Below are 23,341 nucleotides of genomic sequence, written 5' to 3' on the forward strand. Positions count from 1 at the left end.
TGGACACTAGGTTTTTCCATATCTTGGCCATTGTGAATGATGCTGCAATAAACACTAGATGCTGAGGCTCCTGGGTGGCTCAGTGGTTGAGCATCTGCGTTTGACTCGGAATGTGATCCCAGGGTCCTGGGATCAGGTCCCACTTTGGGCTCCTGGAAGGGAGCCTACTTTTCCCACTGTCCATGTCTCTGCCTCTCCCTGTGTGTTTCTCATGAATAAATAAATAAAATCTTTAATATTATATATAAATAAATAAGACTAAAGGCTAGGTAATATTACCATTCTGTAAAGTGTTACTAATTTCCTTCTGGCAGGCAATTAGTGCTGTGCTAGGATACTTTAATTAGATTGGAGGATTCAGTATCCATGAACATTGTTCTATTTTTTATTTTCTTCCTCCGTGGTAAATCTACAAAATTCCCTACTGAGAATCTGGCATGTTCAACAGAGACCTTTCTCATGTGCTTGCCCTGAACCCATTGATTTTTCTTCCTAAACACATGATACTCTCAAGAACTTGGCTCAATTTCTCTCTTTCAGTCACAACTAGAAATCCACAAATGTCTCAAATTGTCAGTTGAGCTGAATTTGCGGCTCACCTCTGTTCATATTCCAGGATCATACTTCCTAAGGCCCTACTTGATTTGGGAGTTCTACAAGTCTTCTAAGTGCCCTCAGCTTTCCTTCTTATTCTGCAGGAGCCTATTTGTATACAAAGTTCTCCATCATAGCAAGAAATACAAGTGTCAATTTTTCTCACACAATGAGCCAAAGTCAATCAACAAGAACAAGTCTTAGACTCTAGGAAGGAGGAGGACTGGAAAAGTTTCTAAGAGCCTCAATGAGTACCACACATTCACAGTTTCTGAATCATTTATCTTTTTTATTTCTTAAAATTTTTTAAGATTTTATTTATTTATTCGTGAGAGACACGGAGAGAGAGAGAGGCAGAGACACAGGCAAAGCGAGAAGCAGACTCCATGCAGGGAGCCCGACGTGAGACTGGATCCTGGGTCTCCAGGATCGCACACTGGCCCAAAGGCTGCATCAAACCACTGAGCCACCCAGGCTGCCCTCATTTATCTTAAAAAATATTTTGACTTCTCAGTCTACAATTTATTTAATTCTTCTTATTTTTTCTCTTTATATTTTTATATTTCATTGAGTGATTTCTTCACATCAGTCTTCCAGTTCACTGATTGTCTATTCAAGTGTGTTTATTCGTTATGATTTAGTCCACATGTTTATTTCCAATCTGACATTGCCACATCCAAGATATCAATGTGACTATTTTTCAAGTTTCCCTGCTTTTATTATTTATAATTTATTCTGCAAATAAATTTTTAAATTATTTCAAACTCCTCCCCAAATTACTCTATTATATCTTATTTTGAGGGGGCATGAAATGTCCGATGTTTTTGTCTTCTATGTCACATGACTGTAGACTTTTTAATATTTTGTAAGTGACTACATTTTCAGCAAGAATTACCTTCCACAGTAATTACACTTACTCTTTGTGTGATCCGCCTGGAGTGGATTTGCTATGATCTCTGACAAAGTCTACTCGCTTACCAAGACAAATTATTTTTTTAAGATTTATTTATTTATTCACAAGAGACACAGAGAGCAAGGCAGAGACATAGACAGAGGGAGAAGCAGGCTCCATGCAGGGAGCCCAATGAAGGACTGGATCCTAGGACCTGAGGTCGCAACCTGAGCCAAAGGCAGATGCTCAAATCACTGAGCTACCGACTTTCCCCAACAAATTATTTTTTTTTTAAATAATTGTTGCATATTGTGCTACCCAGCAATAGGGATTCAATTGTTGGTAACTTCAATAATTTAAAGTAATATTTCAATACACAGAGACTTAAGAGTTGGTACTTATTTCTTATTTCAAATATTACATCTCTGGGCAGCCCTTGTAGCTCAGGGCTGCCTCCAGCCCAGGGCCTGATCCTGGAGACCAGTATCGAGTCCCACGTCAGGCTCCCTGCATGGAGCCTACTTCTCTCTCTGCCTGTGTCTCTGCTTCTCTCTGTGTCTCTCATGAATAAATAAAATCTTAAAAAAAAAACAAATATTACATCTCCATTTCCAGGATTTCTATATGATTATTTTTCAAGTTTGCCTGCTTTTGCTTTTCATTAATCTCTTTTTATATAAATAATTGCTTAATTATTTTATATTGCTCTATTATACCTTGTTTCTTGAGTATGAAATTCCCTATGTTTGTGTTGCATAAAAGGCTGCCTAGCAACTGCAATTGTATTGTCAATAAATTATTCAATTACTTAGTGGTAATATTTCAATAAATATAAAATAATACAGTGGACAGGCAATAAATAATATATACATATCTACTTATTTTTTTAACATATATACAGTTTAGATATATCCTTTCTAGTGTATATTTTATAGGTTTTGACAAATTTATAGTATGTATTCACTATTACAATCAGAATACAGGACATTTTTTCATTGGTTTTACTTTTTAAAATTTTTTTTGAAGGATTTATTTATTTATTTATTTATTTATTTATTTATTTATTTATTCATGAGAGACAGAGGAGAGAGAGGCAGAGACATAGGTGGAAGGAGAAGCAGGCTTCCCACCAGGAGCCCAATTCAGGACTTGATTCCAGGACCCCAGAATCATGATCTGAGCCAAAGGAAAAAGCTCAACCACTAAGACACCCAGGTGCCCCAGGACAGTTTTATTATCCACAAAGTTCCTCCTCCCTCCATTTACATTCCCTGAAAACTAGATTTGTACTCTATCACAATAACTTTCCCTTTTTTAGAATGTCATATAATTGACATTTATAATTTATAATGAAAGGAAAGATGATTTCTTGAAATAGGTATATGAAAACATATACCTTATGTAATTCTTGTTCAAAGATAAAACTCCCTCCTTCATGTCATCAAAATAATTAATAAGTTATTTTTTTAATTAACAAATGATATTCCATAATTTCAAATGTAGAACCGGTCGTAAGAGTAATTTTTTTCAAACTTTTTTTTCAGTTTTTAACACCAGATAGCATCAAATAATAATTCAACTAAACCCTATCCAAATAGATTTCTTGGCTATCTGCTGGTGAAATCTCACTTTAATTGTTTCGAACATCTGTGTAGCAATGGATCACACCACCTTTACTGCCCCCTAGTGTTGGGGCTCTATTGATACCCAAGCAGAGTGAAGAAAACCTGGTTGCTGCTTTTGCCTCTGAGGTGTTCCGCCTTCCTGCTTCTTATGTCCAAGATAATTGGCAGTGATGATATGCATAATGTCTCATGACCTAAGTTTCAAGGAACATATCATATGATCTATAAATCAGTGGAAGAATTCCCAGGTCATATGGAAATATGCTATGCTGTATTTCCAGTTTATTTCCCTAATGGAGAAATCATTATCACTGGAAAAAAAGATAAAAAATACAACTAGCTTTAAAGACAAGATTGTATTGTCAAGATTTCCAGGGCTTAGGCTTACAGTCATAATAAATTCATAAGAAGAATCGTTAACATCAAATCTGTCACCAGCAACATTCTGGATGTACCAGGAGACTTTCCATGTTTGTTTGGATCACCTCAAGAAGCAAAAACACAAATAGGACTAGATGTGCAAAAAATTTATCAGAGAAATTTGGAAAGTACTTGGAATGGTGCCTGGAATGTACTGTGTTATAGAATTATTGTGTTGATGAATATTTAAGTTACTTCTAAAGTTTCCCTATCATAGAGCTGTCAGATTTAGCAAATAAGATTATAGGTGGGACATCTGGGTGGCTCAGTGGCTAAAGCATCTGCCTTTGGCTCAGGGCATGATCCCGGGGCCCTGGGATCGAGTCCCACATTAGGCTCCCTGCATGGAGCCTGCTTCTCCCTCTGCCTGTGTCTCTGCCTCCCTCTCTGTGTCTCTCATGAACAAATAAATAAAATCTAAATAATGATAATAATAAGATTATAGGATGCCCAGATAAATTAGAACTTCAGACACACAAATATTTTTTTTTGTATATCTTAAGCAATATTTCTTTCTGAAATCATAGGAACTTGTAAATGTGTTAAGGATATTATACTGGTCATGAATAAATGCTACTAGATACAGGAACAAGATTCTTATAGAATCAAAGATGATTTTTTTGAGGCATCTCTCTCTTTATAGTTTCAACTTTAATATAAATGTATTCCTTTCATATATATCCAGATAAGAATGCTGCAAGTAATAAATGCAGACATGTTATTTGGTATAGAATTCATAATAATATTTATGTATGAGGGAAACAAAGCAGGATCAGTTTTGTTTTTAATAGCTAACAGAAGGTTCTAATTTCATTGTTCTCATTCAAAAATGAAAATTCAGAGTTATCTGTTTTAATTTCAATAACTAGCAAAAAAATGTTTTAGGCTGAAACATTGACAGATGCCTATAATTTAACATGGTAATTTGCCTACAGTTTCTCAAGCATTTCATTTTATATTGAAAATCAAAGTGCTATCAAATTGGGTTTTGATATCATTTGAAATTAAGTTTCTAACTTTAGCTTTGAATCTTAAAAGAAACGTAGGTCTCAATGCACAAGGAGAGCTAATTAGACATCTTGAGAGGTGAGAACCTTCACAAATGCTTCACTTTTGAAAATCCAGAAATATTTTAAGAAAGGCCATGGGAATTTCTTTCAAAATTTATGTGATAATTAGTCTGCATAGCATTGAAAAGGAAAGGTTTACCAGAAGGTGAAGTTCTATCTATATCCTATTGCTTGAACCAGGGATACCAGAGCATACAGTCCAGTTCTAAATTTTGTTTTCATCTGTATATCTGCTTCCATGATGAGTACTTAGTAAAATTTAATCTTGATACTAGATTCCCATGCATTTCCCTTGACTTCTTACCCTCAAACCCAAAACAGTAAATATTTTCATTGAGTCTGACAAAATTATAGTTCAAAAGGTACATATGTGCTCCATAAAATCAGTAAGAATTGTGTGTATCTCTTGAAAATACTGTCTTATATGGAGTCATACTTTACGTTCACATGTTCAATACATTGAGAATTGAGACTTTTCTGCTGGATATATAACAATAACAGTTCTTTTATTGTGGGCCTAATGTATTTCCACAAAATAAGTTCATATACTTTATACTTTAAATCCACAAAAACAATATCTGGGTTTCATTCATCATTGTGACTCCAAGGTTCATGTACCTTATCTTACAAGAATTAAAGAAACAGAATAGGGATCCCTGGGTGGCGCAGCGGTTTAGTGCCTGCCTTTGGCCTAGGGCGTGATCCTGGAGACCCGGGATCGAATCCCACGTCGGGCTCCTGATGCATGGAGCCTGCTTCTCCCTCTGCCTATGTCTCTGCTTCTCTCTCTCTCTCTCTGTGACTATCATAAATAAATAAAAATTAAAAAAAAAAGAAATGGAATAAACTCAATGAACTTAGAATTGTAAATCTCTATGTATTTACTTCATGATTTCAATCACTTCATTAATGTATTTTAATATATGGCTTAGTAGGCATTCAATATATAATTTTAACTATAATTTGTGTATATCATATGCAAATATATACTATATAATTATAATGCTATAAATATCAAATATTTATTTAGAATGTGTTTAAAGTTGTCTAAGATTGTTTTGAGAATAAACATTTAAAACGTTTTTATGAAAGGTAATTTGTTTTTATATATGCATACCTGTACATTTTTATAAATACATATGTACATATATACTGTACACATTTAGTAGATTGCAAACATGCATAAGAACCAACTGTTGATTATATAGAGATATATATTATATTATATATATATTATATAGAGATGACACCACTTTTTCTTGGTAGAAAGTATGAAATAGTGACAGTTTGATTTCTCCCTTACTGATTTGGATGCTTTTATTTCTTTGTGTTGTCTGATTAGGGTAGCTAGACTTCCAGTACTATGTTGAATAAAAGTGGTGAGAGTGGACATCCTTCTCTTATTCCTGAGCTTAGAAGAAAAGCTCTCAGGTTTTCACCATTGATTATGATGTTAGCTGTGAGTTTTTTAGATATTGCCTTTATTATATTGAGGTATGTTCTCCAAACCTACTTTGTTGAGGGTTTTTAGGATTAATGGATGATATACTTTGTCAGCTGCTTTTTCTGCATCTATTGAGAGGATCAAATAGTTTTCATATTTTCCCTTGTTGATGTGATGTATTATGTTGATTGATTTTCAAATACCCTTGCATCCCAGGAATAAATCCTACTTGATTATGGTTAATGATTTTTTTAATGTATTATCAGATTTTATTTGTTAATATTTTCATGAGGATTTTTGCATCTAAATTCATTAGAAATATTACCCTGTAGTTCTTTCTTTCTTTCTTTCTTTCTCTCTCTCTCTCTCTCTTTCTTTCTTTCTTTCTTTCTTTCTTTCTTTCTTTCTTTCTTTCTAGTGTTTTTACTTCGTTTTGTTATCAGAGCAATGCTGGCTTGATAGAGTGAATTTGGAAGCTTTCCTTCCTCTTCTATTTTCTGAAATAGTTTGAGAAGAGTAGACATTAACTCTTCTTTAAATGTTTTCTAGAATTCTCCTGTCTGATCCTGGACTTTTGATTTTTGGGAGTTTTTGATCACTGATTCAATTTCATTGCTGGTAATCAGTCAGTTCAAATTTTCTATTTCTTCCTGATTCAGTTTTTTGAAGTTATATGTTTCTAGGAATGTATCTATTTCTTCTAGGTTGTTCAATTTGTTGCCATATCAGTGTTCATAATATTCTCCTATAATCATTTGTATTTCTATGGGGCCAGTTGTTATTTCCCCTCTTTCATTTCTGATTGTGTTAATTTGAATCCGCTCTCTTTTTTGTTATGAATCTTGCTAAAAGTTTACTAATTTTGTTGATCTTTCAAAGAATCAGCTCCTGGTTTCATTTGATCTGTTCTATTTTTTTTAGCTTCTGTTTCATTTATTTCTGCTGTAATCTTTATTATTTCCTTCCTTCTACTGATTTGGAGTTTTGTTTGCTCTTCTTCTAGTACCTTTAGGTGTAAGGTTAGGTTATTTATTTGAAATTTTTCTTGCTTCTTGAGGTAGGCCTCTATTGCTATAAACTTCCCTTCTTAGAATAGCGTTTGCTGGATTTCAAAGATTTTGGACCATTGTGTTTTCATTTTCATTTATTTCCATGTATTTTTTTATTCCTTCTTTGATTTTTTGCTTGACCCATTCAATGTTTAGCAGCATGCTATTTATCCTCCATGTTAAAGTATGCAAAGTTTTAACATAAAACACTAATATATGTGACTATTATTGGCTAACATAATTCAATAAATATTGCTAACTCTATAATTATAGTGGGATTCCAAAATACCTCTAGTTCTGTGCTCCAACCCATATAATTTTAATTCTCTTACTCATGTAATCCGAAACAGTAATGAGGAATAGGGTTAAGCATTAGGTTATCACTGAAGGATATGCCAGTGTTACATACAGAGGATATGACCACCCAGTTGTGTGAAGTTCAGCATACATTTTTCTGCTAGCTGACAAATAAGAGGTAATTCACTCAAAAAGACAGAACTATTCTTTCAACTTATTATTCTTATTAAGGAAAAGTGGGAAAAAAAGAAAATATACCAACCAGTCACAGCAAGAATTTGAAGAATACACTGGAATATCAGAGCCTTTTCAGGCTCTGATATTACACAGAACAGTAGAAAAAAAGCAGCCCCATAGTACAGACTTGCAATTAATTAATAGTGCTGATACAAGTATTTTGTGCAAATCAATATAGAAAGGGAACTAGCTTTAGAAGCAGAGAAACATTGGCAACATTTTATTGAATCATAAATGTGAAAGTACAGGAAAATCCAGAGGCTCATATTAGAAACTATTTTCATAGCCAAATCTACCCAAAGTTTCCAACAAATCTCTGTATTTATGAAACCATGTAGAATATAGTCTGTTGTGTATCCTATGTGTATGTGTGTCTATTAATTAGGAAAATTTATATAGTGCATTCTATTGTGTGATTAGTAATTCTTTTCTCAAACTACTATCTTTACAAAAAAGTTCTTTGGTGTAGTTACTGATAAGTATCTTGATGTGCTGGCCACTAACAGAGAAATGCGGTCAGAAGTATGGTAATTGTGGAGGTGATCAAAACAAAAGCATTGACAGAGTGTCAATCACATGCAGATTACATCAAGTTGTAAAGTGCTGTGATCTCTGTTATTCCTCTGAGTTATTTCCCAAGCTTTATTTTTTCTTTTTCTTTATGCCTGACTACCATCTGTAGAAGGATTCAGTAGAATGACATTACATCTCTGTAGATTAATTTTTTTCTTCTCTTGATCCTGCTGCCCACGTACGGAGTCAATAAGCTAGTCAAAATATCTGATAGATGGTTGCATGTGAAATCTCAAAATATCTCAGTAGGCAATGCCTAATCATTTGTGATGAGGGATTGTGTTTTTCTGAGAAACTCTCATAAGAGTCATTTCCAACTTTGGCTGCACTTTCGGAATCATTTGAGGAGCTTCTGATGCCCAGCTGCAGTTGTCTGCAGAACAATCAATTACACCAGAACTTAATTTCCACTGGTGATTGCTTGGATTTTAACATGAAGGAATTATATAAAGAATAGTTTTAAAACATTTACTGAAATCATTTTTTCATTCTAATTTATCTGTACATTCACAAATATGTATTGCAACCCTACTTACTATGAACGAAGGACTGAGGTAGACACTAAATATCCAATAATGAGCAATGCAACAAAAGCTCCTATCCCCCCCTGTCTTGTAGTCAGTCTATTGGAGATGGCGCATAGCTGACAAATAAGCAACTAATAATTATAAAATATGGAAGAAGTAAACAGAGCTCAGAGATTTAAAAAAGGGGGGTAAGAATGTATTCATAGTGCTTAGGACCAAAGGCTATAACAGAAACCCCCAAATAACAATGATTTTATAAAATAAAAGTACTCCTATCTCAAATAAAAGTCCAGGAGATGGTAGATACCAGCCACACATTTTTTACTGACCCAATCTCTTTATCTTGTTATACCACCATCCCTAGGGGATTCACTTAACTCACATTTTCTAAAATGATACACAACCACAATGACTTGCCATTCTTTTGTAGATACTACCCAGAAGCCTCAAACCTCCTTCTATTTAGATCCCACTAATTAGATCTTATCTCGTGGCCACATCTAGATACAGAGTTTGGAAGTTCTCAGCTTTCCTTTCTCTGCCTCATATGAAAGGAAACTAAGAAAGGGTGACAAAGATGTTAAACATCAATCTCCCACACATCTGCTGAGAACTACTTCATTTGATTATAGAAGAGATCCCTAAGGAAACATTTATGATAAAACCAAAAAAATGGGAAAAATTCATGAAGTTGGAGAAGTAAGGAAGAAAGGACCAATGTTGGAAGAAGTTTGTTGTATTAAGACCCAAGTAACCGAAGAATACTGATTATGTGAATAGGTGATATGAAATTGTCACAGAAGAAAACAGGAATGGAGTGATATATATATGTGTGTGTGTCATCTAATATTTCCTGAATTTAAGGAAATAAATATTCACTTGAATAGGGGCAGTTGCATGATCTAACTTACATTTTCCAAATATTACTCTTGTAATTTGGGAGATGTTCGAGTGGAGAGGAGCAAGAGAGAATAAAAAGAGAAAGCTCCCACAATACTAACGGCAAGAGAAAACACTAGTTTGTTTGCATCTGAGTTATAGCAGCAGAGGCAGGGAGACAACTATCCTGTTTGGTGGTGGTTGTAATGTGCATACTAATAGAAAGAGAAGAAATAAGAAAGGGGAAACATTTCTGGACCCAAGCAGTAGTTGGCAGTGTCATTTACTGAACTGGGAAGCATGAAGGAAAATCTGATTGGGACGGAAATACAGAGGCTTCTGAAAATAAAACTCTGAGCTACCTGTGACTTACTTAGGTCCAAATGTCCAACAGAGTATTGGCTATATAGTACCAGGTTTTGAAAGAAAATTCTGCAATATGAGTAGAAATTTAGAGTCTATTAACATTTCCAGGCTAATTGCAGCCTTGAGAATGCAAAGTCTTAGTGACGGTACACAGTGAGAAAAGAGCCACCAGTGACTTGGGATCAGCTCTGAGGAACACAACATCTAACAGAGAGAGGAGAGGAAAATGAACCAGCAGGGTTTCAGACCAAGAACCCATGGCCACAGGAACAGTATGAGGAGTTTTGCCTATTCTTTTTGTACACCACGCATAAGCTTCATGAGGAGGAGAGTTCTTTCTTACAAATTCTCAGACCCTCAAATAGTGTCTACAGCACACTTTAAACAAAATAAGAAGGAAGAAAACATAGTCTATATTTTGTAGGACAGTTCACACGTCCTATCATAATTAATCCTCGGAGAGATAATTACTGTGCAATCATTTTACATAAAAATAAAATGAGGCTTAGAAATAACATACTGTCTTAAATTACACAAGCTAGTCAGTGAAGGGCTAAGTTCCCAAACCCTTAAATATCTACTACATGAAGGCTGAGTAAGCATTCCTTCTATAGAACCAGGAGCCTATTGAGAATATCTGGAAGACCAACTAGAGTATATATTTCAAACCCATCCAGGACAGTGGAGGCTACCAGGAAAATGAATCAACTCATAACTTCTGGAGGAACTTACTAATCACAGTGGAGAGAAAGCAGGAAAATGACATGCACATGAGTGAAATTATTTATTATTGAATTTTTATCCAAGACATAAAATTACATCTGTAGCTTCAAGTGTTTCACGTTTATGAGAAATTTCTCATTCACCTGACATAGTATATGGTATGGTATCGTAAACGTATTATTTCTTCCAACAGTGATTTAGAGATCAAATTTGGAATTGGCCAGCATGAAGGTAGAAAAGGGGATATTATGTACATATGGAAGTACACTTTAGTTAGCAGAACTGGGAATAAGAATCCTGGATTATCCATTCATTTATTATTTAGTTTTCATGGTATTTAAGGGAATGCCTATGTTTGCAGTACTTCAGGTCATGTTTTGTTTAATATTTGTGGATGAAAAGTCTGCATAGACAACATTTCAGAACTATGGGTTTTATTTTTTGCTTCAGCATTTAGAATATATCACTATGTATATTTTTGGATGCCTATGAACATTGTTATACTGAGCATACTTTTTGTAGAAAATATGTTTGCAGCTGGCATCATCTTTCTTATCATGTAAACAAATCTAGCCTCAAATCACTGATACTCATACTTTTTGCCATAGGAAATCTTTATAAGGCTTATATTTCAGGTGTTAAAGATAGGCTTTTCTCATTGTTTCTGCTTGTAAAAATTCTTTACTGGCTAACTAGTCAATATATAAGATATTATTGACATTAATCGCTTATATAAGAATTAATTATTTTTTTACATTGCCTACTTTAAGTAAACTTACCAGGTGAAACAATGACAGGCGGTCAAATATATTTCTTTATGAATAAACTCTACTTTCTCTTTCTTCTACAATCCCTGCTAAATCAATATCTTCAATTTCACAAAAGTGTGGGGTTTTCTTCAATGAATGCATCTTGAGGTACCAAAATCTATCAATGGCATAAAAAATTCATAAAACATAGACCAACTTTGTTTTATATGAGTCATTATTTACATTAAAAATTATAATGCCTTAAATAACTTAGCACTTCCTATTTGTACCATCATTACTTATGTATATTACCTCATCTCCCTCATGTAGCACCACTATGGCTTGTGTAGTTGGGAAAACTGATTCCCAGAGCTTTAAACATCTCACTGTATTTCAAATAATGAGTGGTAGTCAGGCAGGGAGTCAAACTAGGCTCTCTAGCTTCAGAGTGCAGCCTCCTCTCGTTCTTTTTCAAAGTATTTTATTTTATTTTATTTTATTTTATTTTATTTTATTTTAGAGAGAGACAGAGAGAGTAAGAGAGAACACAGTGGAGAGGAGAGGGAGAAGCAGGCTCCCCACTAAGCAGGGAGCCAGAATGGACTCAATCCCAGAACCCTGAAATCATGACCTGAACTGAAGGCAGATGCTGAACTGACTGAGCTACCCAGGCATCCCTCCAGCTTCCTTTCAATATCTCCCATAGCTTGATCTGAGAAAAATAGCAGATGTTTTATTCCTCTTATGTGATATGTAAAACAAAATTTTTAAATGAATATTTTCTGCCTTTACTGCAGGTTAGGCATGGTGATATTTAATATCTGACAAATAGTGCTTCTCAAGGCTCCTTAGCAATAATAATTTTTGAACAATTTATTTTTTTAGTACAGAAGGCTAACACATTTTCAGTGCCACCAAAGTAAAAGAAAATGAGTTATAATGATTTTAGTCTAGGAGCAAAAGCAATTGATTTTCAAGCATTTCTACAAAATTTTCTTAAGATCTTAGTTTTTCCATAAGCGTTAGACACAGAGTACTGAAAGTAAGTTTGGGCCAGGTTGGAGGAGGACATGGGGGATGCAAATGGTAGAGGAGTCACCACAGCAAGAAGACTGGATAAAATCCACAGCAAGGGATTTTTTTCATCTAAATTGAGTCTATTTTCAACTCCATTCCTGGTCATTTGTACTGGTTGGTTCATGAGTTTAGCATTCCTGTTACTAGAGAAAACACTAAGGCAAATGAGAATTTAAATCTCTTTTGCAGTGAGCATGGCATAATGTATAGACTTGTCCAATCCCTATGTTGTACACTTAAAGCTAATGTAACATGTGGTGTCAACCTTACTTAATCAATCAATCAATCTCTTTCACTGACAGGGAAATAAAAATATTTCTCTGAAAACTTGCTTTGATTTGTTAGTGAGATGAGGAGACTTTGAAGGTAAAAAGAGGCCTTTGTCCATGATCATTTGGTTATTTTCATGCTCCTTACTCTCCTCATCCAGGAATCTTTCCTCTCTCCATGAGGCAATTATTGTTTCTATGGTTTCAATGATAGATTTAAGGCAATTACTTCAGAAATTTGTGCAATGGGTAAACCACCTATGTATATTCTAATTAAATTACTCTCCCATTCACTGTTATTCTCTATTAAAAGAACTATTATTAGGATTTATAGTAACACAAACAATAGCAACATATATTAATAACTTTAATTATATATGTTTTATACAATACATAGAACTTCTAGTAACATACAGTAGTGTAGCTAACCCACTCTATAAATCCCACCTCATCTTATTCACTTAGTGATTATTCAACAAATAATGTTGAATACAGTGAGTGAATGCATGAGTGAATAAACAAACATTACCAAATCTTCTTTATTTTTTCTGGGTAAATATTTCTGGGCTTCACTTATGATTTCTTTCCTTACTTCGGTCTCCAAAGTCCAAGATCTCTCCTGAACCACTCCCAAGTTTTCCTTATTAGTCTCAGAAGGCTTATGGTCAGGTTACCACCTGTAGTAAAAGAATTCCCCAAAGATCTATGTCCAGTTATACATTTATTTTTTCTATGCTTTATTCTTTTGAGAATAATATCCAAAACTTTGACAGTTTTCAAAATGCTGCACACTCTGGCTTCTGCAGACCACACCAACTTGAGTCTCCAGGGACTTTTGCCTTCCCATTCCCTCAAGGGATTTTAGCCACAGCTGTATTATTTCAACTTCCCAGTGTATTACACTTTCTTACCTTCTTGCATTCAAACATGGCTTTCCCACTGCCTAGGACCTTCTTTCTTACTCCATTTTCCTTTTTCTTACTTAATCCATGTATATAACTATAAGGTTCACTTCCACAGAGGGACGGGAAGAAAGGAGTTAAGTAATTATCTATTCCAGATTCAGCTTCCCTGATTTAGAGACACACAGTGTTCCATCTCCCTTTCCTAACAATCCATCACTCTTACAATCATTTGCTTAATTTCTCTAGTTCTTGTATTGTTCAGTACCTACCATGGAAGTATGTTGATGAAGGATTGAAGCAGAGAATTTATCATCAGGAGATCTCCCTTTCAAGAAGTGTTGAAAGAAGATATTCAAAGAGAAGTAAAATGATATGGTCATTTACTATGTCATAAATCCACACAAATAATGCCAGAAGAGGGACAAATAAGGTAAAATAAAACATTTTATTTCTTATCCTAACTGAGCTATAAAAAATTAAAATGAATGACAGTTGTATTATGAGGGCCAAGAAGGAGGAAATGGGAATATTCTAAGTTACCCACTCTACTCATGAAGTGATGTAGTGTTCTTTAAAAGTGAACTTTGGCTAATTGTACATATATTTGGCAACCACTAAGAAGAAATTTAAAAGAAGTAAAATTGGTATGCTAAGAGAAAAAAATATGGAATCATAAAAATATTCAATTAGTACCATAAAAAGTAGGGCATTTTATTTTATTTTATTTTTTTAGAAAATCCTAAAAATATGATTTTAATGTTTCCTTACGAATAAAGTATTTAGGTTGAGGGGGGCAAGACGGCGGAAGAGTAGGGTCCCCAAGTCACCTGTCCTCACCAACTTACCTAGATAACCTTCAAATCATCCTGAAAATCTACGAATTCGGCCTGAGATTTAAAGAGAGACCAGCTGGAATGCTACAGTGAGAAGAGTTCGTGCTTCTATCAAGGTAGGAAGACGGGGAAAAAGAAATAAAGAAACAAAAGGCCTCCGAGGGGGAGGGGCCCCGCGAGGAGCCGGGCTGAGGCCGGGGCGAGTGTCCCCAGGACAGGAGAGCCCCGTCCCGGAGGAGCAGGAGCTGCACCGACCTTCCCGGGGGAAAGGGGCTCGCGGGGAGGTGGAGCAGGACCCAGGAGGGCGGGGATGCCCTCGGGCTCCCGGGGACACTAACAGGCACCTGCGCCCCGGGAGAGTGCGCCGAGCTCCCTAAGGGCTGCAGCGCGGGCGGCGGGACCCGGAACAGCTCGGGGGGGGCTCGGGGGCGGCTCCGCGGAGGGGGCTGCGGGGGGGAGCAGCTCGGAGGGGCTCGGGGGAGGCTCCGCGGAGGGGGCTGCGGGGCGGGAGCAGCTCGGAGGGGCGCGGTGGAGGCTCCGCGGAGGGGGCTGCACGGCCCCGGGAGCAGCTCGGAGGGGCTCGGGCAGAGGAAGAGGCTCCGTGCGGAGGGGGCTGCGCGGTTCCAGGAGCAGCTCGGAGGGGCTCGGACGGCAGCTCCACGGAGGGTGTTGCGCGGCCCGGGAGCGCGAATCTATCAGCGCAGGCCCCGGAGCACAGGGCGCAGGAGACACAGCCCAGGATCCCGCCTCCCCCGGGACAGGCAGAGGCCGGGAGGGCCCAGGACAGCAAGGACGCTCCTGCCCCAGCTGAGCAGATCAGCGGCCCCGCCCCGGAGCCTCCAGGCCCTGCAGACGGAGTTCCTGCCGGAGCTGAATCCAGGTTTCCAGAGCTGCCCCGCCACTGGGGCTGTTCCTCCTGCGGCCTCACGGGGTAAACAGCCCCCACGGAGCCCTGCACCAGGCAGGGGCACAGCAGCTCCCCCAACTGCTAACACCTGAAAATCAGCACAACAGGCCCCTCCCCCAGAAGACCAGCTAGACGGACAACTTCCAGGAGAAGCCAAGGGACTTAAAGTACACAGAATCAGAAGATACTCCCCCGTGGTTCTTTTTGTTTTGTTTTGTTTTGTTTTGTTTTGTTTTGTTTTGTTTTGCTTTTTGATTTGTTTCCTTCCCCCACCCCCTTTTTTTCTCCTTTCTTTTTCTTTCTTTTTTCTTCTTTTTTCTTTCTTTTCTTTCCTTCTTTCTCTCCTCTCTTTTTCTCCTTTTCCCAATACAACTCGTTTTTGGCCACTCTGCACTGAGCAAAATGACTAGAAGGAAAACCTCACCTCAAAAGAAAGAATCAGAAATAGTCCTCTCTCCCACAGAGTTACAAAATCTGGATTACAATTCAATGTCAGAAAGCCAATTCAGAAGCACAGCTACTGATGGCTACTGGTGGCTCTAGAAAAAAGCATAAAGGACTCAAGAGACTTCATGACTGCAGAATTTAGATCCAATTAGGCAGAAATTAAAAATCAATTGAATGAGATGCAATCCAAACTAGAAGTCCTAATGACGAGGGTTAACGAGGTGGAAGAACGAGTGAGTGACATAGAAGACAAGTGGATGGCAAAGAGGGAAACTGAGGAAAAATGAGACAAACAATTAAAAGATCATGAGGATAGATTAAGGGAAATAAGTGACAGCCTGAGGAAGAAAAACCTACATTTAATTGGGGTTCCCTAGAGCGCCGAAAGGGACAGAGGGCCAGAATATGTATTTGAACAAATCATAGCTGAAAACGTTCCTAATCTGGAAAGGGAAACAGGCATTCAGATCCAGGAAATAGAGAGATCCCCCCTAAAATCAATAAAAACCTTTCAACACCTCGACATTTAATAATGAAGCTTGCAAATTCCAAAGATAAAGAGAAGATCCTTAAAGCAGCAAGAGACAAGAAATCCCTGACTTTTATGGGGAGGAGTATTAGGGTAACAGCAGACCTCTCCACAGAGACCTGGCAGGCCAGAAAGGGCTGGCAGGATATATTCAGGGTCCTAAATGAGAAGAACATGCAACCAAGAATACTTTATCCAGCAAGGCTCTCATTCAAAATGGAAGGAGAGATAAAGAGCTTCCAAGAGAGGCAGGAACTGAAAGAATATGTGATCTCCAAACCAGCTATGCAAGAAATTTTAAGGGGGACTCTTAAAATTCCCATTTAAGAAGAAGTTCGGTGGAACAATCCACAAACACAAGGACTGAATAGATATCCTGATGACACTAAACTCATACCTTTCAATAGTAACTCTCAACATGAACGGGCTTAATGACCCCATCAAAAGGCACAGGGTTTCAGACTGGATAAAAAAGCAGGACCCATCTATTTGCTGTCTACAAGAGACTCATTTTAGACAGAAGGACACCTACAGCCTGAAAATAAAAGGTTGGAGAACCATTTACCATTCGAATGGTCCACAAAAGAAAGCAGGGGTAGCCATCCTTATATCAGATAAACTAAAATTTACCCCAAAGACTGTACTGAGAGATGAAGAGGGACACTATATCATACTTAAAGGATCTATCCAACAAGAGGACTTAACAATCCTCAATATATATGCCCCCAACGTGGGAGCTGCCAAATATATAAATCAATTATTAACCAAAGTGAAGAAATACTTAGATAATAATACACTTATACTTGGTGACTTCAATCTAGCTCTTTCTATATTCGATAGGTCTTCTAAGCACAACATCTCCAAAGAAACGAGAGCTTTAAATGATACACTGGACCAGATGGATTTCACAGATATCTACAGAACTTTACATCCAAACTCAACTGAATACACATTCTTCTCAAGTGCACATGGAACTTTCTCCAGAATAGAGCACATACTGGGTCACAGATCGGGTCTGAACCGATACCAAAAGATTGGGATTGTCCCCTGCATATTCTCAGACCATAATGTCTTGAAATTAGAACTAAATCACAACAAGAAGTTTGGAAGGACCTCAAACACGTGGAGGTTAAGGACCATCCTGCTAAAAGATGAAAGGGCCAACCAGGAAATTAAGGAAGAATTAGAAAGATTCATGGAAACTAATGAGAATGAAGATACAACCGTTCAAAATCTTTGGGATGCAGCAAAAGCAGTCCTAAGGGGGAAATACATCGCAATACAAGCATCCATTCAAAAACTGGAAAAAACTCAAATACAAAAGCTAACCTTACTCATAAAGGAGCTAGAGAAAAAAACAGCAAATAGATCCTACACCCAGCAGAAGAAGAGAGTTAATTAAGATTTGAGCAGAAGTCAACGAAATCGAGACCAGAAGAACTGTGGAATAGATCAACAAAACCAGGAGTTGGTTCTTTGAAAGAATTAATAAGATAGATAAACCATTAGCCAGCCTTATTAAAAAGAAGAGCGAGAAGACTCAAATTAATAAAATCATGAATGAGAAAGGAGAGATCCTACCAACACCAAGGAAATACAAACGATTTTAAAAACACATTATGAACAGCTATACGCCAATAAATTAGACAATCTAGAAGAAATGGACGCATTTCTGGAAAGCCACAAACTACCAAAACTGGAAAAGGAAGAAATAGAAAACCTAAACAGGCCAATAATCAGGGAGGAAATTGAAGCAGTCATCAAAAACCTCCCAAGACACAAGAGTCCAGGGACAAATGGCTTCCCAGGGGAATTCTATCAAACGTTTAAAGAAGAAACCATACCTATCCTACTAAAGCTGTTTGGAAAGATAGAAAGAGATGGAGTACTTCCAAATTCGTTCTATGAGGCCAGCATCACCTTAAGTCCAATTCCAGACAAAGACCCCACCAAAAAGGAGAATTACAGACCAATATCCCTGATGAACATGGATGCAAAAATTCTCAACCAGATACTAGCCAATAGGATCCAACAATACATTAAGAAAATTATTCACCATGACCAAGTAGGATTTATCCCTGGGACACAAGGCTGGTTCAATACTCGTAAAACAATCAATGTGATTCCTCATATCAGCAAGAGAAAAACCAAGAACCATATGATCCTCTCATTAGATGCAGAGAAAGCATTTGACAAAATACAGCATCCATTCCTGATCAAAACACTTCAGAGTGTAGGGAGAGCGAGAACATTCCTCAACATCATAAAAGCCATCTACGAAAAGCCCACAGCAAATATCATTCTCAATGGGGAAGCACTGGGAGCCTTTCCCCTAAGATCAGGAACAAGACAGGGATGTCCACTCTCACCACTGCTATTCAACATAGTACTGGAAGTCCTAGCCTCAGCAATCAGACAACAAAAAGACATTAAAGGCATTCAAATTGGCAAAGAAGATGTCAAACTCTCCCTCTTTGCCGATGACATGATACTCTACATAGAAAACCCAAAAGCCTCTACTCCAAGATTGCTAGAACTCATACAGCAATTCGGTAGCGTGGCAGGATACAAAATCAATGCCCAGAAATCAGTGGCATTTCTATACACTAGCAATGAGACCGAAGAAAGAGAAATTAAGGAGTCAGTCCCTTTTACTATTGCACCCCAAAGCATAAGATACCTAGAAATAAACCTTACCAAAGATGTAAAGTATCTATACCCTAAAAACTATAGAACACTTCTGAAAGAAATTGAGGAAGACACAAAGAGATGGAAAAATATTCCATGCTCATGGATTGGCAGAATTAATATTGTGAAAATGTCAATGTTACCCAGGGCAATTTACACGTTTAATATGAACGCTATCAAAATACCATGGACTTTCTTCAGAGAGTTAGAACAAATTATTTTAAGATTTGTGTGGAATCAGAAAAGACCCCGAATAGCCAGGGGAATTTTAAAAAAGAAAACCAGAGCTGGGGGCATCACAATGCCAGATTTCAGGTTGTACTACAAAGCTGTAGTCATCAAGACAGTGTGGTACTGGCACAAAAACAGACACATAGATCAGTGGAACAGAATAGAGAACCCAGAAGTGGACACTGGACTTTATGGTCAACTAATATTCGATAAAGGAGGAAAGACTATCCATTGGAAGAAAGACAGTCTCTTCAATAAATGGTGCTGGGAAAATTGGACATCCACATGCAGAAGAATTTAACTAGACCACTCTCTTGCACCATACACAAAGATAAACTCAAAATGGATGAAAGATCTAAATGTGAGACAAGATTCCATCAAAATCCTAGAGGAGAACACAGGCAACACCCTTTTTGAACTCAGCCACAGTAACTTTTTGCAAGATACATCCACGAAGGCAAAAGAAACAAAAGCAAAAATGAACTATTGGGACTTCATCAAGATAAGAAGCTTTTGCACAGCAAAGGATACAGTCAACAAAACTAAAAGACAACCTACAGAATGGGAGAAGATATTTGCAAATGATGTATCAGATAAAGGGCTAGTTTCCAAGATCTATAAAGAACTTCTTAAACTCAACAGCAAATAAACCAAGAATCCAATCATGAAATGGGCAAAAGTCATGAACAGAAATCTCACAGAGGAAGACATAGACATGGCCAACAGGCACATGAGAAAATGCTCTGCATCACTTGCCATCAGGGAAATACAAATCAAAACCACAATGAGATACCACCTCACACCAGTGAGAATGGGGAAAATTAACAAGGCAGGAAACCACAAATGTTGGAGAGGATGTGGAGAAAGGGGAACCCTCTTACACTGTTGGTGGGAATGTGAACTGGTGCAGCCACTCTGGAAAACTGTGTGGAGGTTCCTCAGTTAAAAATAGACCTGCCCTATGACCCAGCAATTGCACTGTTGGGGATTTACCCCAAAGATACAGATGCAATGTAACGCTGGGACATCTGCACCCCAACGTTTCTAGCAACAATGTCCACAATAGCCACACTGTGGAAGGAGCCTTGGTGTCCATCGAAAGATGAATGGATAAAGAAGATGTGGTTTATGTATACAATGGCATATTACTCAGCCATTAGAAATGACAAATACCCACCATTTGCTTCAACGTGGATGGAACTGGAGGGTATTATCCTGAGTGAAGTAAGTCAACTAGAGAAGGACAAACATTATATGGTCTCATTCATTTGGGGAATATAAATAATAGTGAAAGGGAATATAAGGGAAGGGGATAAATGGGTAGGAAATATCAGAAAGGGAGAAAGAACATAAAGACTCCTAAGTCTGGGAAACAAACTAGGGGTGGTGGAAGGGGAGGAGGGCGGGGGGTGGAGGTGACTGGGTGATGGGCACTGAGGGGGACACTTGACGGGATGAACACTGGGTGTTATTCTGTATGTTGGCAAATTGAACAACAATAAAAAATAAATTTATTATTAAAAAAAGAATAAAGTAGTTACTTCTCTACAGATAAGTGCAATGGATGCAGCTTCCAGAATTATTTCTCCAGGAATTCAAAATGGAGAAAAGGTTGGTCCTTGAGTGGTGATCACGTGCTATTGGATTTTTTTAAATTTTTTTTATTGGAGTTCAATTTGCCAACATATAGCATAACACCCAGTGCTCATCCCATCAAGTGACCCCCTCAGTGCCCGTCACTCAGTCACCCCCACCTTCCACCCACCTCCCTTTCCACCACCCCTTGTTCGTTTCCCGAAATTAGGAGTCTCTCATGTTCTGTCTCCCTTTCTGATATTTCCCACTCATTTTTCTCCTTTCCCCTTTATTCCCTCTCACTATTTTTATATTCAAAAGTAGAGCATTTTAAAAGAAAAAAGAATAAATTCAATGCATAGAAGCAGTTATTAACATAGAGTTATTAAATCTGATGATATTATAATTACTTTAACAAAGTGATTTAAATGGACTAATTTAAAAACAGAGATTTTAAGAGTGAGTATAAGAACAAGACTCAAAAAAAAAGCAAAAAAACAGAAACAAACAAACAAAAACAAGACTCAATTCTATCTTGTGCACAAGAAACCCATTTTAAATAAAAAGAAACAAATGGATTAAAAGTAAGTAGTGGAGAAAGACAAACCATGCCAACATTAAACAAAAGAAACCCGGAGTAATCGTGTTAATTACAGACAAAGCTGACTTCAAAACAAGGAACATTATCAGGGTCAATGTGGGACATTATAATGATAAAGAGGTCAGTTCTCCAAGAACACATAACTATTCTTAATGGATAAGTATCTAACAACAGAAAATCTAAATAAATGAGGCAAAATTGATAGAAATAAAAGAGAAATAGACAAATTTACAATTATAATTGGGGAGTCCAACTCTCCTCTATCAGTAATGGACAGATACAGCAGGTAGAAAATCAGTAAGGAGATAGCTGAACTGAATACTATCACCAATCAATTGGATCTAATTGCCATTTACAGAACACTTAATCCAGCAATACGAGAATTCATATTCTATTCAAGCTCACGTGGAATACTCAGCAGAGCAGACCATGTTCTGGGATATAATACCCACACTGAGACATTTAAAAATAAATAAATCATGCCAAATATGCTTTCAGGCTGCAATGTAGATAAGCTAGAAATCAGTAACAAAAATAGATGGAAAATCTCCAAATATTTGAAGACTATGCAATAAACTTCTGAAAAACAAAGAGTCAAGGAAGACATCTCAGGATAAATTAAGTCAATTTTTGAGCAAAGTATAAACAAACAAAAAAATACCACTCAATATTTGTGGGATGGCTTCCTTTCGGCTGGAACCACCATCTTCCAGTAATTCGCCAAAATGACCAACACAAAGGGAAAGAGGAGAGGTACCCGTTCTATGTTCTCTAGGCCTTTTAGAAAACATGGAGTTGTTCCTTTGGCTACATACATGCGAATCTATAAGAAAGGTGATATTGTGGACATCAAGGGAATGGGCACTGTTCAAAAAGGAATGCCCCACAAACGTTAAACTGGAAGGGTCTACAATGTTACTCAGCATGCTGTTGGCATTGTTGTAAACAAACAAGTTAAGGGCAAGATTCTTGCCAAGAGAATTAATGTCCGCATTGAGCATATTAAATACTCAAAGAGCCGAGATAGCTTCCTGAAGAGTGTGAAGGAAAATGATCAGAAAAAGAAGGAAGCCAAAGAGAAAAGTACTTGGGTCCAACTGAAGCGCCAGCCTGCCCCACCCAGAGAAGCACACTTTGTGAGAACCAATGGAAAGGATCCTGAACTGCTGGAACCCATTCGCTATGAATTCATGGCATGATAACTGTAAAGAAAATAAAAGACCTCAGGATTGTTAAAAAAAAAAAAAAAAAAAAAAAAAAAAAATTGTGGGATGTAGCAAATGCAGTCTTCAAAAGAAAGTTTATAGATGGAATGTATATCTTAGAAAAGAAGAACTTTCTAAAATCAACAATCAAGTTTTTACTTTAGAATATTAGGGATCCCTGGGTGGCTCGGCGGTTCCCCGCCTGCCTTTGGCCCAGGGCATGATCCTGGAGCCCTGGGATCAAGTCCCGCGTGGGGCTCCTGGCATGGAGCCTGCTTCTTCCTCTGCCTGTGTCTCTGCCTCTCTCTCTTTCTGTGTCTCTCATGAATAGATAAATAAAACCTTTAAAAAAATCGTAAGCCAGTAGCAAATTAGCCAAGGAAAAGAGAAAAGGCACAAATACAATATCAGAAATAAAAGAGAGATCATTCTTAATCTCCCATAGACATTAACAAGATAATAAAAAATATAAATAACTCTAAATTCAGAAATTTGATAATTTATCTTAATCGAGCAAATTTCATGAAAAATACAAACTACCAAGACTCAGAGAGGAAAAATAGATCATCTGAATAAATATATCTATTTTAAAAATGAACCAATAATTATTAACCTTCCAAAAGATAAAG

The 23,341-nt window shown here is 37.2% G+C and overlaps 1 pseudogene; it reads left to right on the top strand.

Annotated features, from left to right (window-relative positions):
- Nucleotides 1-22,210: 22,210 nt before the first annotated feature.
- Nucleotides 22,211-22,706, top strand: LOC140622370 (large ribosomal subunit protein eL21-like; annotated as a pseudogene).
- Nucleotides 22,707-23,341: the final 635 nt, after the last annotated feature.

Source organism: Canis lupus, chromosome 31 (assembly GCF_048164855.1).
Source record: "Canis lupus baileyi chromosome 31, mCanLup2.hap1, whole genome shotgun sequence".
Lineage (NCBI taxonomy): Eukaryota > Metazoa > Chordata > Mammalia > Carnivora > Canidae > Canis > Canis lupus.